The sequence below is a fragment of the Oncorhynchus gorbuscha genome, unplaced genomic scaffold (assembly GCF_021184085.1).
Source record: "Oncorhynchus gorbuscha isolate QuinsamMale2020 ecotype Even-year unplaced genomic scaffold, OgorEven_v1.0 Un_scaffold_3687, whole genome shotgun sequence".
NCBI lineage: Eukaryota > Metazoa > Chordata > Actinopteri > Salmoniformes > Salmonidae > Oncorhynchus > Oncorhynchus gorbuscha.
The window spans coordinates 1-15,000 of NW_025747870.1; the positions used below are offsets into that span (position 1 = coordinate 1).

Below are 15,000 nucleotides of genomic sequence, written 5' to 3' on the forward strand. Positions count from 1 at the left end.
ATCAACGTTTATTATGAGTATTTCTGTAAAGTGATATGGCTCTCTGCAAAATCACCGGATGTTTTGGAATTATTGAACATAACGTGCCAATGTATACTGAGATTGTTTTATGTAAATATGAACTTTATCAAACAAAAACATACATGTGTTGTGTACCATGAAGTCCTATGAGTGTCATCTGATGAAGATCATCAAAGGTTAGTGATTAATTCTCTCTATTTATGAATTTTGTAACTCCTCTCTTAGGCTGGAAAAATGGCTGTGTTTTTCTGTGACTTGACGGTGACCGAACATAATCGTTTGTCGTGCTTTTGCTGTAAAGCCTATCTGAAATTGGACACTGTTTGGATTAACAAGAAGTTTATCTTTATGCCCCAGGACTACCTGACATGATGACTCCTTGCTGTCCCCAGTCCACCTGGCCATGCTGCTGCTCCAGTTTCAACTGACCTGAGCCCTAGGACCATGCCCCAGGACTACCTGACATGATGACTCCTTGCTGTCCCCAGTCCACCTGGCCATGCTGCTGCTCCAGTTTCAACTGACCTGAGCCCTAGGACCATGCCCCAGGACTACCTGACATGATGACTCCTTGCTGTCCCCAGTCCACCTGGCCATGCTGCTGCTCCAGTTTCAACTGACCTGAGCCCTAGGACCATGCCCCAGGACTACCTGACATGATGACTCCTTGCTGTCCCCAGTCCACCTGACCATGCTGCTGCTCCAGTTTCAACTGACCTGAGCCCTAGGACCATGCCCCAGGACTACCTGACATGATGACTCCTTGCTGTCCCCAGTCCACCTGGCCATGCTGCTGCTCCAGTTTCAACTGACCTGAGCCCTAGGACCATGCCCCAGGACTACCTGACATGATGACTCCTTGCTGTCCCCAGTCCACCTGGCCATGCTGCTGCTCCAGTTTCAACTGTTCTGCCTTACTATTATTCGACCATGCTGGTCATTTATGAACATTTGAACATCTCGGCCATGTTCTGTTATAATCTCCACCCGGCACAGCCAGACTGGCCACCCCACATAGCCTGTTTCCTCTCTAGGTTTCTTCCTAGGTTTTGGCCTTTCTAGGGAGTTTTCCTAGCCACCGTGCTTCTACACCTGCATTGCTTGCTGTTTGGGGTTTTAGGCTGGGTTTCTGTACAGCACTTTGAGATATCAGCTGATGTACGAAGGGCTATATAAATAAATTTGATTTGATTTGATTCAAACTTATATTTTGTCAATGAAATGAATGAATGTATTGTGTACTAATCAAATATATTAAACATGTCGTTAAATGTGTAGTGTAGACCTATTCACTGTGCTAATATTATATGTTAATTATGTTCTGACCCACCGACTTTAACTCAGAAAACAATTGTCCCGAAGCCAAATTTAGTTGACGAACCCTGTTTTATAGTATTCCATGGCCTTTACTGGCCAACTGCTGTTATGGTTATGATATACTATGGTGTTGTGTCACTAGACTTTGACCAGATATTATTGCATCCAAAGATCAACTGAACCTAGAACATAGATACAGAGACATTTGTCATCAGGAAGGTTCTCTCTCAGCACAACGGAAAATATCTCAATGACTTGACATGTTCTGGTTGTGAATTCAGGCTACAAGGTAAGACTCTTCCCAGGGATTATTGAAAAGTGTGTAGAGAAATTCAATGTCTGGTGTTATTTTAGTATAGTGAATGAAAGTAAAACACTCAGATGTAACAGTCCATTTCACCTGGGACAGCTACGTGACAGTTCAATCATACAAAATGGCGCTAACTGGGTGTAGTCAAGTCACATTATAACATATTGTTCATATAGCTAACTGGGTGTAGTCAAGTCACATTATAACATATTGTTCATATAGCTAACTGGGTGTAGTCAAGTCACATTCAATAACATGTTGTTCATATAACGTATGATACGATTCGTATATTGTGGTTATTTAGTATCATAGTTCTAAATCATTTTTCATAATATCAGAACATTTGTTGTTTTCTAAATTACAATGATCTCCTGCTTCCTGTGTAATTTGGTATGAAACCACTGAACAGACTTTTCTTAACATCGATATTATGAACTGAATTCAGTAACAGCATCATAATATCATACCTGTTGAACAAAGCAACACACTAGAATGAGAGAAATTATTAAAAGAGAGACATTATTATAATTAATAATATTACTATTTTTATATTGGTATTATTTGTATTAGTTATCTATTAATTATATCACCTGACTGTTTGGATGTGTCTGTTAGTAAATGTTTTATTTCTAAGAGATAATGCATCAAATAGAACAATTGACCTTCAATAATTAATTGTCACTGTGTTAACCACAACCAACATGCTGGATCTCTGTTTAGTTGTCACTGTGTTTAACCACAACCAACATGTTGGATCTCTGTTTAGTTGTCACTGTGTTAACCACAACCAACATGCTGTATCTCTGTTTAGTTGTCACTGTGTTAACCACAACCAACATGCTGGATCTCTGTTTAGTTGTCACTGTGTTTAACCACAACCAACATGTTGGATCTCTGTTTAGTTGTCACTGTGTTAACCACAACCAACATGCTGGATGCTGGATCTCTGTTTAGTTGTTGTCACTGTGTTAATAACCACAACCAACATGTTGGATCTCTGTTTAGTTGTCACTGTGTTAACCACAACCAACATGCTGGATCTCTGTTTAGTTGTCACTGTGTAACCACAACCAACATGCTGGATCTCTGTTTAGTTGTCACTGTGTTAATAACCACAACCAACATGCTGGATCTCTGTTTAGTTGTCACTGTGTTAATAACCACAACCAACATGCTGGATCTCTGTTTAGTTGTCACTGTGTTAATAACCACAACCAACATGCTGGATCTCTGTTTAGTTGTCACTGTGTTAATAACCACAACCAACATGTTGGATCTCTGTTTAGTTGTCACTGTGTTAACCACAACCAACATGCTGGATCTCTGTTTAGTTGTCACTGTGTTAATAACCACAACCAACATGTTGGATCTCTGTTTAGTTGTCACTGTGTTAACCACAACCAACATGCTGGATCTCTGTTTAGTTGTCACTGTGTTAACCACAACCAACATGCTGGATCTCTGTTTAGTTGTCACTGTGTTAACCACAACCAACATGTTGGATCTCTGTTTAGTTGTCACTGTGTTAACCACAACCAACATGCTGGATCTCTGTTTAGTTGTCACTGTGTTAACCACAACCAACATGTTGGATCTCTGTTTAGTTGTCACTGTGTTAACCACAACCAACATGTTGTATCTCTGTTTAGTTGTCACTGTGTTAACCACAACCAACATGTTGGATCTCTGTTTAGTTGTCACTGTGTTAACCACAACCAACATGTTGGATCTCTGTTTAGTTGTCACTGTGTTAACCACAACCAACATGTTGTATCTCTGTTTAGTTGTCACTGTGTTAACCACAACCAACATGCTGGATCTCTGTTTAGTTGTCACTGTGTTAACCACAACCAACATACTGGATCTCTGTTTAGTTGTCACTGTGTTAACCACAACCAACATGCTGGATCTCTGTTTAGTTGTCACTGTGTTAATAACCACAACCAACATGCTGGATCTCTGTTTAGTTGTCACTGTGTTAACCACAACCAACATGTTGGATCTCTGTTTAGTTGTCACTGTGTTAACCACAACCAACATGTTGGATCTCTGTTTAGTTGTCACTGTGTTAATAACCACAACCAACATGCTGGATCTCTGTTTAGTTGTCACTGTGTTAACCACAACCAACATGTTGGATCTCTGTTTAGTTGTCACTGTGTTAACCACAACCAACATGCTGGATCTCTGTTTAGTTGTCACTGTGTTAACCACAACCAACATGTTGGATCTCTGTTTAGTTGTCACTGTGTTAACCACAACCAACATGTTGGATCTCTGTTTAGTTGTCACTGTGTTAACCACAACCAACATGTTGGATCTCTGTTTAGTTGTCACTGTGTTAACCACAACCAACATGTTGTATCTCTGTTTAGTTGTCATTGTGTTAACCACAATCAACATGTTGGATCTCTGTTTAGGGGTCAGTGCTCTAAAATGAGTCTCTCTGGGGAGAGAGAGGAGGGGGGCCCTTCCTCTAAAATGAGTCTCTCTAGGGGACATGACACCAAAGCTAAGAGGTAAGATGACAATTGTTTGAAGAATTTATTAAGTTTATTTCCTAAATAAATAGCTATTTTAAGATGAATGCACTTACTGTAAAGCGTTCTGGATAAGAGCATCTGCTAAATCAGGGGTTCTCAATCCGGGGTCTGCGGAGGTACTGCAGGGGTTCTCAATCCGGGGTCTGTGGAGGTACTGCAGGGGTTCTCAATCCGGGGTCTGCGGAGGTACTGCAGGGGTTCTCAATCCGGGGTCTGCAGAGGTACTGCAGGGGTTCTCAATCCGGGGGTCTGTGGAGGTACTGCAGTGGTTCTCAATCCGGGGTCTGTGGAGGTACTGCAGGGGTTCTCAATCCGGGGTCAGTGGAGGTACTGCAGGGGTTCTCAATCTGGGGTCTGTGGAGGTACTGCAGGGGTTCTCAATCCGGGGTCAGTGGAGGTACTGCAGGGTTCTCAATCCGGGGTCTGTGGAGGTACTGCAGGCGTTCTCAATCCGGGGTCTGCGGAGGTACTGCAGGGGTTCTCAATCCGGGGTCTGTGGAGGTACTGCAGGGGTTCTCAATCTGGGGTCTGCGGAGGTACTACAGGGGTTCTCAATCCGGGGTCTGTGGAGGTACTACAGGGGTTCTCAATCCGGGGTCTGTGGAGGTACTGCAGGGGTTCTCAATCTGGGGTCTGTGGAGGTACTGCAGGGGTTCCGCGGCACCCTGACTGTACTCGTTGCAATGTTAGACATTTAATAGAATTTTCACATGACACGACCACTTTGCCTACTCTTAATTATTGCCTAATTTAATTGAATGCATTTTTTAAAACCAATTTTGATCGTTGTTACAAGCAGAATATTGACAATATTACCGTTATATCAACACTCTTCACACCCGTTTAACAACTCTAAATATCTTTGGCATAGTAGGCATCAAGTCCCTTCCAATAATGTTGCCTACAACATTGCATACAATGTTCATTTTCATCAAACACATATTACGCGAGATAATTAAATATGGAAAGTTTATTAATATATGGAACCACTAAAAGTGATATATATTTTTGGGTTCAGTGAACCTGTAGAGTTCTGATAACCAAAAGGTTCCTGTTTTGAGGATGGGAACCCAGCAGCCCTCCAGTGGTCAGAACAAGTTCACCCATTTTTTCCAGCACCCGGCCCGGGATTCGAACCAGCCACCGTTCAGCCATAGGTCATATAACCACAGGTCCAACTCCTTAGCCGCTGGGTGAAAACCTGAGTTAATCTTCAGAAATAAGCATAAATTAATCTGCTAAAATGAAGACAAAATGGTATGCAGACATACATGGTATTACTTGTTATAGATAATTATTACACATAAATCATTGCCAAAAGCACAAGACATACTGTTGCATGTAGGTCTATATTATTTATGGGTTGATCACATAGAAATATAAAAACATTATTTTTAATTACTGCAATGCAATTACATGTGGCTCAGGAACCACTGACTCACTGCATGATTCTATAGTATTATCAAGACACCTGCTGTTAACTCTTAACTACTTAGGACAGCTGCTGTTAACTCTTAACTACTTAGGACACCTGCTGTTAACTCTTAACTACTTAGACAGCTCACGAGGTGTCCTAAATATCTGCTGACTAGGTGGGTAGGTAATTTAGGTAATGGGTAGGTAACTAGGTAATTTATACTCATTAGTGTAAAATGTCTTTATTCTCAGCACTTATACGACCAATTTTCTACTCTGAGACACTTTGTGTATATGGTCCCAGATCTCAAAATATTGTTATAAAAAAACTGAATGTTTGATCTCAAAACGTTGTTATAATTTTGTAAAAATGTTTGTTAAACATAATAATAAAAAAATGAATATTACTAATGTAACCCACTGTAAAGACTGGGTTTAGGTTATTGTGTTGCACAGCTCATGTCCGCATTCTGGAACTGTCCGCGTCCCCGTACAGAACTGTCCGCGTCCCCGTACAGAACTGTCCGCGTCCCCGTACAGAACTGTCCGCGTCCCCGTACAGAACTGTCCGCGTCCACGTACAGAACTGTCCGCGTCCCCGTACAGAACTGTCCGCGTCCACGTTCGGTGTGGATATTGTCCGGTTACGCGCAGAGTGGACTGAGGTGATCTTGGGGAATATGACGGAGTTTGTTAGTGTTGAGACACCGAAGTTTATTGTTCAATTTGCTTTTTTCTTTACGGTGAGGGACAGTGTTACCATAGCTACCACTACATCATCACCGGCTTCTCCCTCTCTCGTTGACGGATGCTGGCTACCTCTGTCCGGTTCTCCTTTCTTCACTAGATGGACGGTAACTTTAGTGTTTAACCCCTCTGTGTTCAAGGACCGAACGTTTGAATATTATTTTCAGAGCGCCTCAATAGCAGGTATTGAACCCCGGGTAAATAATCACTAGTCAGAACCTCAACCTCAATATACATTCATTATAAAAAATATATTTAATATCTGATATTGTGAGTAAACAACCTCGAGTGCGTCTTCCAGCCCTCAATAAATTATATCTTTCAACCCTCCCTGTTAGTAAATTTACCTCAACATGCCCCGGAATAGGCAGAGTAACGACACCAGCCTTTTAGCGGGGCTGACAGACTGACTTACAACGCTCGCGTCGATAAATTAATTTCGTCATTTTAAATGACACACTGCTCTCGCGCCATTAACTAACGTCTGGAAGTCAGTTATATTTGTGACGCAGTTCGCGCTGCATCTCCTCATTGGTTTATAGAAGCAGGTACCCACGCGCCATTAACTAACGTCTGGAAGTCAGTTCTATTTGTGAAACTCTTCTTATGTTTCCCCATCTGAGCTCAGAGTAGATGAGAGATGTAATGTTTGTCTCTGTTGTGTTGAAGCCCAATCAAGCAGGAGAGACCAGCCTCCCCTGTTCCCAGCTGTGTGTCCATGAAGAGTGACTGGTCTATGGAACCTCCTATAGAGTTTAGAGAGGGAGACTTTTCTACTGAACAAAGGTAAGAAGAACTCATGGGTCCTGGTCAGTGAGTTAAACAACACTGTCTCTAGTCATTTCTCCTCCCATTTTCCCATTTATTGTTGTTGTTTTCATAATCCATAGGCTAATCATTTTGTCCATTTTCATAGTCCTAAAACAATATTAAACAAACACAACATTCCCTCCCTGTGTGTGTGTGTGTGTGTGTGTGTGTGTGTGTGTGTGTGTGTGTGTGTGTGTGTGTGTGTGTGTGTGTGTGTGTGTGTGTGACACACAGGAGAAATGTGTGTGTGTGTCTGTGTGTGTGTGTGTGATGAGGATTCATTAATCTCATTTTGTGACCTGGTACCCTGCACATTGACTCAGATGTAATCTCATGTCTTGTCCACAGAAACCAACTTAATTTTTTTGCTTGGAGAGACATCAGCTGAAGATGTCAGAGGATTCTCAGTGAATAGTCTTGGATGCAGAGATCATCAAACAGACCTGGCCTCCATCAAGTAGCAGCAGGGATGTGTTGTGTTGATTAATTTCAAGTAGCAGCAGGGATGTGTTGTGGTGAGAGAGAGAGAGAGAGAGAACATTAATAATACCATCCATAATACCAATAATAATATAATCAGTCACACCAGTCTGTAATGCATTATGAAAACATTTACACATTTATACAGTCAGTTTAGAGAATACATTATTATAATTTACAACTTTATAACAGTCCTACAATACTGTAGACATTAAAACAGACATAATATTAATATCCTCTGTTATTTCTAGATTCAGATGAGCTTGCTGTGATTTGCCAACGTGAACTCAAATCTAATCTAAAGAAGAAGTTTCAATGTGTATTTGAGGGGATCGCTAAACAAGGAAACCCAACACTTCTCAATAAGATCTACACAGAGCTCTACATCACAGAGGGTGGAACAGGAGAGGTCAATAATGAACATGAGCTGAGACAGATTGAGACAACAACCAGGAAACAAGCAAGACCAGAGACTGCAATCAAATGTAACGACATCTTCAAACCCTTAACTGGACAAGACAAACTTATCAGAACTGTGCTGACAAAGGGAGTCGCTGGCATTGGAAAAACAGTCTCTGTGCAGAAGTTCATTCTGGACTGGGCTGAAGGAAAAGCAAATCAGGATGTCCAATTTGTATTTTCATTCCCTTTCCGGGAGCTGAATTTGATGAAAGAGGACAAACACACTTTCATTGAACTTCTTAATCACTTCTCAATGGAAACCAAACAATCAGGAATCTCCAACTACAACAAGTACAAAGTTCTGTTCATCTTTGATGGTCTGGATGAGTGCCGACTGCCCCTAGACTTCCAGAAGAACAAGATCTGTTGGGACGTCACAGAGTCAACCTCAGTGGATGTTCTGCTGACAAATCTCATCAAGGGAAATCTGCTTCCCTCTGCTCTCCTCTGGATAACTACCCGACCTGCAGCAGCCAATAAGATCCCTTCAGGGTGTGTTGACCAGGTGACAGAGGTACGAGGGTTCAATGACCCACAGAAGGAGGAGTACTTCAGGAAGAGATTCAGTGATGAGGACCTGGCCAGCAGAATCATCTCACACATAAAGACATCAAGGAGCCTCCACATCATGTGCCACATTCCAGTCTTCTGTTGGATTTCTGCAACAGTCCTTGAACACATGCTGAAACACAAGAGAGAAGAGATGCCCAAGACTCTGACTGAGATGTACACACACCTTGTGGTGTTTCATACCAAACAGAAGAATGAAAAGTATCTTGGGAAAGAAGAGACAGGTCCACACTGGAATAAAGAGAGCATTCTGTCACTGGGAAAACTGGCTTTTCAACAGCTTGTGAAGGGCAATCTGATTTTCTATGAAGAAGACCTGACAGAGGCTGGCATTGATGTCAATGAAGCCTCAGTCTACTCAGGATTGTGCACACAGCTCTTTAAAGAGGAATGTGGGCTGTACCAGGACAAGGTGTACTGCTTTGTTCATCTGAGCATTCAGGAGTTTCTGGCTGCTGTATATGTGTTCCTCTCATTCATCAACAACAATGAGAATCTAATGGACAAACCGCAAACAAAGTCCAATATATTTTCTTCAATGTTCAGAGACAAGACTGAAGTTACTGTCTACAAGAGTGCTGTGGATAAAGCCTTACAAAGTGAGACAGGAAACCTGGACCTGTTCCTCCGCTTCCTTCTGGGCCTCTCACTGGAGTCCAATCAGAAGCACTTACGAGGTCTACTGACAAAGTCAAGAAGCAGCTCACAGAGCCATGAAGAAACAGTCAAGTACATCAAGGAGAAGATCAGGGAGAATCCCTCTCCAGAGAGGAGCATCAATCTGTTCCACTGTCTGAATGAACTGAAGGACCATTCTCTAGTGGAGGAGATCCAAAGCTACCTGAGATCAGGAAGTCTCTCAGAACCCAACCTGTCACCTGCACAGTGGTCAGCTCTGGTCTTTGTGTTGCTGACTTCAGAAAAGGAGCTGGATGTGTTTGACCTGAAGAAATACTCCAGATCAGAGGAAGGTCTTCTGAGGCTGCTGCCAGTGGTCAAAGCCTCCAGAGCTGTTCTGTGAGTAAATAAAATGACATATAAGAACTAATCATCAGGAAGAAAGATTCAGTTTAGAGAAAAATATGTAATATAATATGTATATAATATTATATTGAATAACATATTCAATAAATTAATGGATTTTCACATTAGTATAACAATATGACCATACAATTCTAGGAGACGGAAGATGAATCAATATCTTGTTTGAGAGAATAAACCAAATGCATCTGCCATTGTCCTTCGACACTACTGGTGTTACATTGTGTGTTTGTGAAGTCATGATGATCTCTTTGTCAGGCTGTCAGGCTGTGGAGTCACAGAGGAAGGCTGTGCTTCTCTGGTCTGAGGTCAAACCCCTCACACCTGAGAGAGCTGGACCTGAGTAACAACGACCTGAAGGATTCAGGAGTGAAGCTGCTCTCTGCTGGACTGGGGAATCCCCACTGTAAACTGGAGACTCTGAGGTCAGTATTATCAGATATGAAAGCACTTTATGTATGTAGTTCTCCCATTTGAAAAGTCGTAATTATTTGGTTATATTCACTTATAGTTTATTAAAGTAGTCATACGTTTAGTATTTGGTCCCATATTCCATGCCTGCAGTGATTACATCAAGCTTGTGATTCTACTAACTTGTTGAATTAATTAGCAGTTTGTCTTGGTTGTGTTTTAGATGTTTTCCTAATAGAAACTGGATGGTGAATAATGTCCTGTCATTTTGGAGTCACTTCACTTGTATTGTCAGTAAGAATAGAATATGTTTCTGAACACTCCTACATTCATGTGGATGGTACCATGATTATGGATAATAATGAATGAATCGAGAATAATGATGAATGATGAAGTTACAGAGGCACAAAGATCAGACCCCCTCTGTTATTGGTAATGGTGAGAGGTTAGCATGTTTTGTTGTAGTCTCTGTTATTGGTAATGGTGAGAGGTTAGCATGTTTTGTTGTAGTCTCTGTTATTGGTAATGGTGAGAGGTTAGCATGTTTTGTTGTAGTCTCTGTTATTGGTAATGGTGAGAGGTTAGTATGTTTTGTTGTAGTCTCTGTTAATGGTGTTAGCATGTAATGGTGAGAGGTTAGCATGTTTTGTTGTAGTCTCTGTTATTGGTAATGGTGAGAGGTTAGCATGTTTTGTTGTAGTCTCTGTTATTGGTAATGGTGAGAGGTTAGCATGTTTTGTTGTAGTCTCTGTTATTGGTAATGGTGAGAGGTTAGCATGTTTTGTTGTAGTCTCTGTTATTGGTAATGGTGAGAGGTTAGCATGTTTTGTTGTAGTCTCTGTTATTGGTAATGGTGAGAGGTTAGCATGTTTTGTTGTAGTCTCTGTTATTGGTAATGGTGAGAGGTTAGCATGTTTTGTTGTAGTCTCTGTTATTGGTAATGGTGAGAGGTTAGCATGTTTTGTTGTAGTCTCTGTTATTGGTAATTGGTAATGGTGAGTCTCTGAGCATGTTTTGTTGTTGGTAATGGTGAGAGGTTAGCATGTTTTGTTGTAGTCTCTGTTATTGGTAATGGTGAGAGGTTAGCATGTTTTGTTGTAGTCTCTGTTATTGGTAATGGTGAGAGGTTAGCATGTTTTGTTGTAGTCTCTGTTATTTAATTGGTAATGGTGTAATGGTGAGAGGTTAGCATGTTTTGTTGTAGTCTCTGTTATTGGTAAATGGTGAGATATCATGTTTTTTGACTGTTATTTAGCATGTTTTGTTGTAGTCTCTGTTATTGGTAATGGTGAGAGGTTAGCATGTTTTGTTGTAGTCTCTGTTATTGGTAATGGTGAGAGGTTAGTATGTTTTGTTGTAGCCTCTGTTATTGGTAATGGTGAGAGGTTAGCATGTTTTGTTGTAGTCTCTGTTATTGGTAATGGTGAGAGGTTAGCATGTTTTGTTGTAGTCTCTGTTATTGGTAATGGTGAGAGGTTAGCATGTTTTGTTGTAGTCTCTGTTATTGGTAATGGTGAGAGGTTAGCATGTTTTGTTGTAGTCTCTCTATTGGTAAAGAGGTTAGCATGTTTTGTTGTAGTCTCTGTTATTGGTAATGGTGAGAGGTTTATGTTTTGTTTTTCTGTAATGGTAATGGCATGTTGTAGTCTCTGTTATTGGTAATGGTGAGAGGTTAGCATTTTTGAGAGGTTAGCATGTTTTGTTGTAGTCTCTGTTATTGGTAAAGAGGTTTATGTAGTCTCTGTTAGTAAGAAAAGTAGTCTCTAACTTTCTCACTCATTATTATTCATCCACCAGTTTTATGTTCATGTGGGCATGAATATGGGACCAAAAACTTTTGACTAATTTAAAACAAACTGTCAAATGCTTAACTTCTTCAAATAGTGGGTTAGATACATAAAATGCTTTTTTTCTAAACATTATTTTAAAATAAAAGGTATTAGTTGTGATGGATTAAGGACAACTAAGTCAAATACTCTGACTTAATTTACAGACAATTTGAGGGCAGAACTGAAAAAATGGTGAGAGACCTACAAGCCTGACTGTTAAGCTTGTTTTCAACTTATTGTGGGAATTGTGGAAGGTTACTTGAAACATTTATGATAAACAATTTAAAATATCAAAAACTAAACTTCTGACCCACTGGGAATGTGTTGAAAGAAATAAAAGCTGAAAGAAATAATTCTCTCTGACATTTCACATTCTTAAAATATCCTAACTGACCTGAATTTTAACTAGGATTAAATGTCAGGAATTGTAAAAATTGAGTTTAAATGTATTTGCTAAAACAATGTAAACTTCTGACTTCAACTGTACGTGTTAAAATATGCTCAAATAAAAGGTGACCTTATAAAACCTCAAATGTTAAAATGTTATTGAAATGTTTAACATTTAAAATGTTAGCTTCACTGTCTAAATAGATATGATGTGGACTGTATACTAAATACAATCTAAATCTGATACCTCACTGTCTAAATAGATATGATGTGGACTGTATACTAAATACAATCTAAATCTGATTACCTCACTGTCTAAATAGATATGGTGTGGACTGTATACTAAATACAATCTAAATCTGATTCCTCACTGTCTAAATAGATATGGTGTGGACTGTATACTCAATACAATCTAAATCTGATACTTCACTGTCTAAATAGATATGGTGTGGACTGTATACTCAATACAATCTAAATCTGATACCTCACTGTCTAAATAGATATGGTGTGGACTGTATACTCAATACAATCTAAATCTGATACCTCACTGTCTAAATAGATATGGTGTGGACTGTATACTCAATACAATCTAAATCTGATTCCTCACTGTCTAAATAGATATGGTGTGGACTGTATACTCAATACAATCTAAATCTGATACCTCACTGTCTTTTAAATAGATATGGTCTGTCAGGACTCTGATTGTACTGTTCAATACAATCTAAATTTGATTTCTCACTGATCTCAAATAGATATGGAAGGTGTGACTGAAAAAATATACTGCCAATTTTACAAAGAATAGCAGTGTGAAATATGATTTGACCTCACTGTCTGGAGTCACAGAGGATGTGCTTCTCTGGTCTGCTCTGGTCAAACCCCTCACACCTGAGAGTGCTGGATCAGTACAAACCTGAAATTCTGATTCCTCACTGTCTAAACTAGATTCAGGTGTGGACTGATAACTGTTCACCAGACATGTGTTTCAATACATATGTGTTTAAATCTGTTTTACATTTGGTGCTCAGCTGTCTAACAGAATGTCACCTTACATTTGAGGTTAAAGGTGAGAGGTTAGTATGTTTTGTTGTAGCATCTGTAACTCACATTATTTTTAAATTCATTCATGATATTTCTCAGTCATGTCTAAATGATGTAGTCATTGTGTTCAAAGTATATGGGACAAAATACTAAACTTTTGACTACTTTAATACACTATAAGTGAATTGGTCAGAAATCTTATGACTTCTTCTAGGGGGACTAGATACATAAAGTGCTTTTATTTCTAAAAGTGAAACAGATATGTATTTAAATACCCTCAAATAAAAGGTGACATTATAAACTGTCACCTCATATGAAACATTTGATCTGAAATCAAAATGATATATAGAGACACATTTAAAATGTTAGCTTCACTGTCTAAATAGATATGGTGTGGACTGATACCTACTCAATACAATCTAAATCTGATACCTCACTGTCTAAATAGATATGGTGTGGACTGTATACTCAATACAATCTAAATCTGATACCTCACTGTCTAAATAGATATGGTGTGGACTGTATACTCAATACAATCTAAATCTGATACCTCACTGTCTAAATAGATATGGTGTGGACTGTATACTCAATACAATCTAAATCTGATACCTCACTGTCTAAATAGATATGGTGTGGACTGTATACTCAATACAATCTAAATCTGATACCTCACTGTCTAAATAGATATGGTGTGGACTGTATACTCAATACAATCTAAATCTGATACCTCACTGTCTGTCTTCTGACTGATACTGCTTTTTAAACTGGTCTGGTCAGTCTACTCAAATATTTGTACTATACATGTTTCTCTCTACAAGCAATACTTTGATAATTTATAATTTATAATAATGGTACATTAATATATGAATAGATATGGCAGGTTTCAGGACACTGATATATCTGAATATGTAGAAAAATATACTGCCACTATTTTCACCACCAAAGAATATCAGTGTGATTTTAATATGATTTGACTCTTTGCAGGCTGTCAGGCTGTCTAGTCACAGAGGAAGGCTGTGCTTCTCTGGTCTCAGCTCTGAGGTCAAACCCCTCACACCTGAGAGAGCTGGACCTGAGCTACAATCACCCAGGAGACTCAGGAGTCAGACTGCTCTCTGCTGGACTGGAGGATCCACACTGCAGACTGGAGAAACTCAAGTATGTAGAGGGTTTATGTCAATGTTCATATCAGACATGTTTGACTTATCAGGCTGGTTAAGACAAACATTCTGACCACCACTTGGACAAAGTTATGTAGTGTGTGTGTGTGTGTGTGTGTGTGTGTGTGTGTGTGTGTGTGTGTGTGTGTGTGAGTTCAGGTGTATCCCTCAATGACTGTCTGTTCTTCTGCTTACCGCTACAGTGTGGAACATGGTGGAGAGAACAGAATGAAACCTGGACTTAGAAAATGTGAGTGTTGACTGCTGTGAAGAATATGACTAAGAATAAGTCTTAATTCAAGTTAAGTCAAAGTCAAAGACCACCATCATTACTAACTTGGTTATATTAAATATCAGCTGTAGTTCTACAGAAGCAGAAATCAGGGACACCAAAGATTACAAAGAGTTGATTTGTGTGTGTGTGTGTGTGTGTGTGTGTGTGTGTGTGTGTGTGTGTG

The 15,000-nt window shown here is 39.8% G+C and overlaps 1 long non-coding RNA gene and 1 pseudogene across 1 annotated transcript; both read left to right on the forward strand.

Annotated features, from left to right (window-relative positions):
* The first annotated feature begins 1,471 nt into the window (after positions 1-1,471).
* On the forward strand, positions 1,472-7,338 carry LOC124028049. Its single transcript, XR_006837543.1, has 3 exons — positions 1,472-1,627; positions 4,069-4,167; positions 7,024-7,338. It is a non-coding gene; the product is annotated as an uncharacterized LOC124028049 (long non-coding RNA).
* A 550-nt stretch (positions 7,339-7,888) lies between these two features.
* Positions 7,889-15,000, forward strand: part of LOC124028048 — a 7,525-nt pseudogene continuing 413 nt past the window's right edge.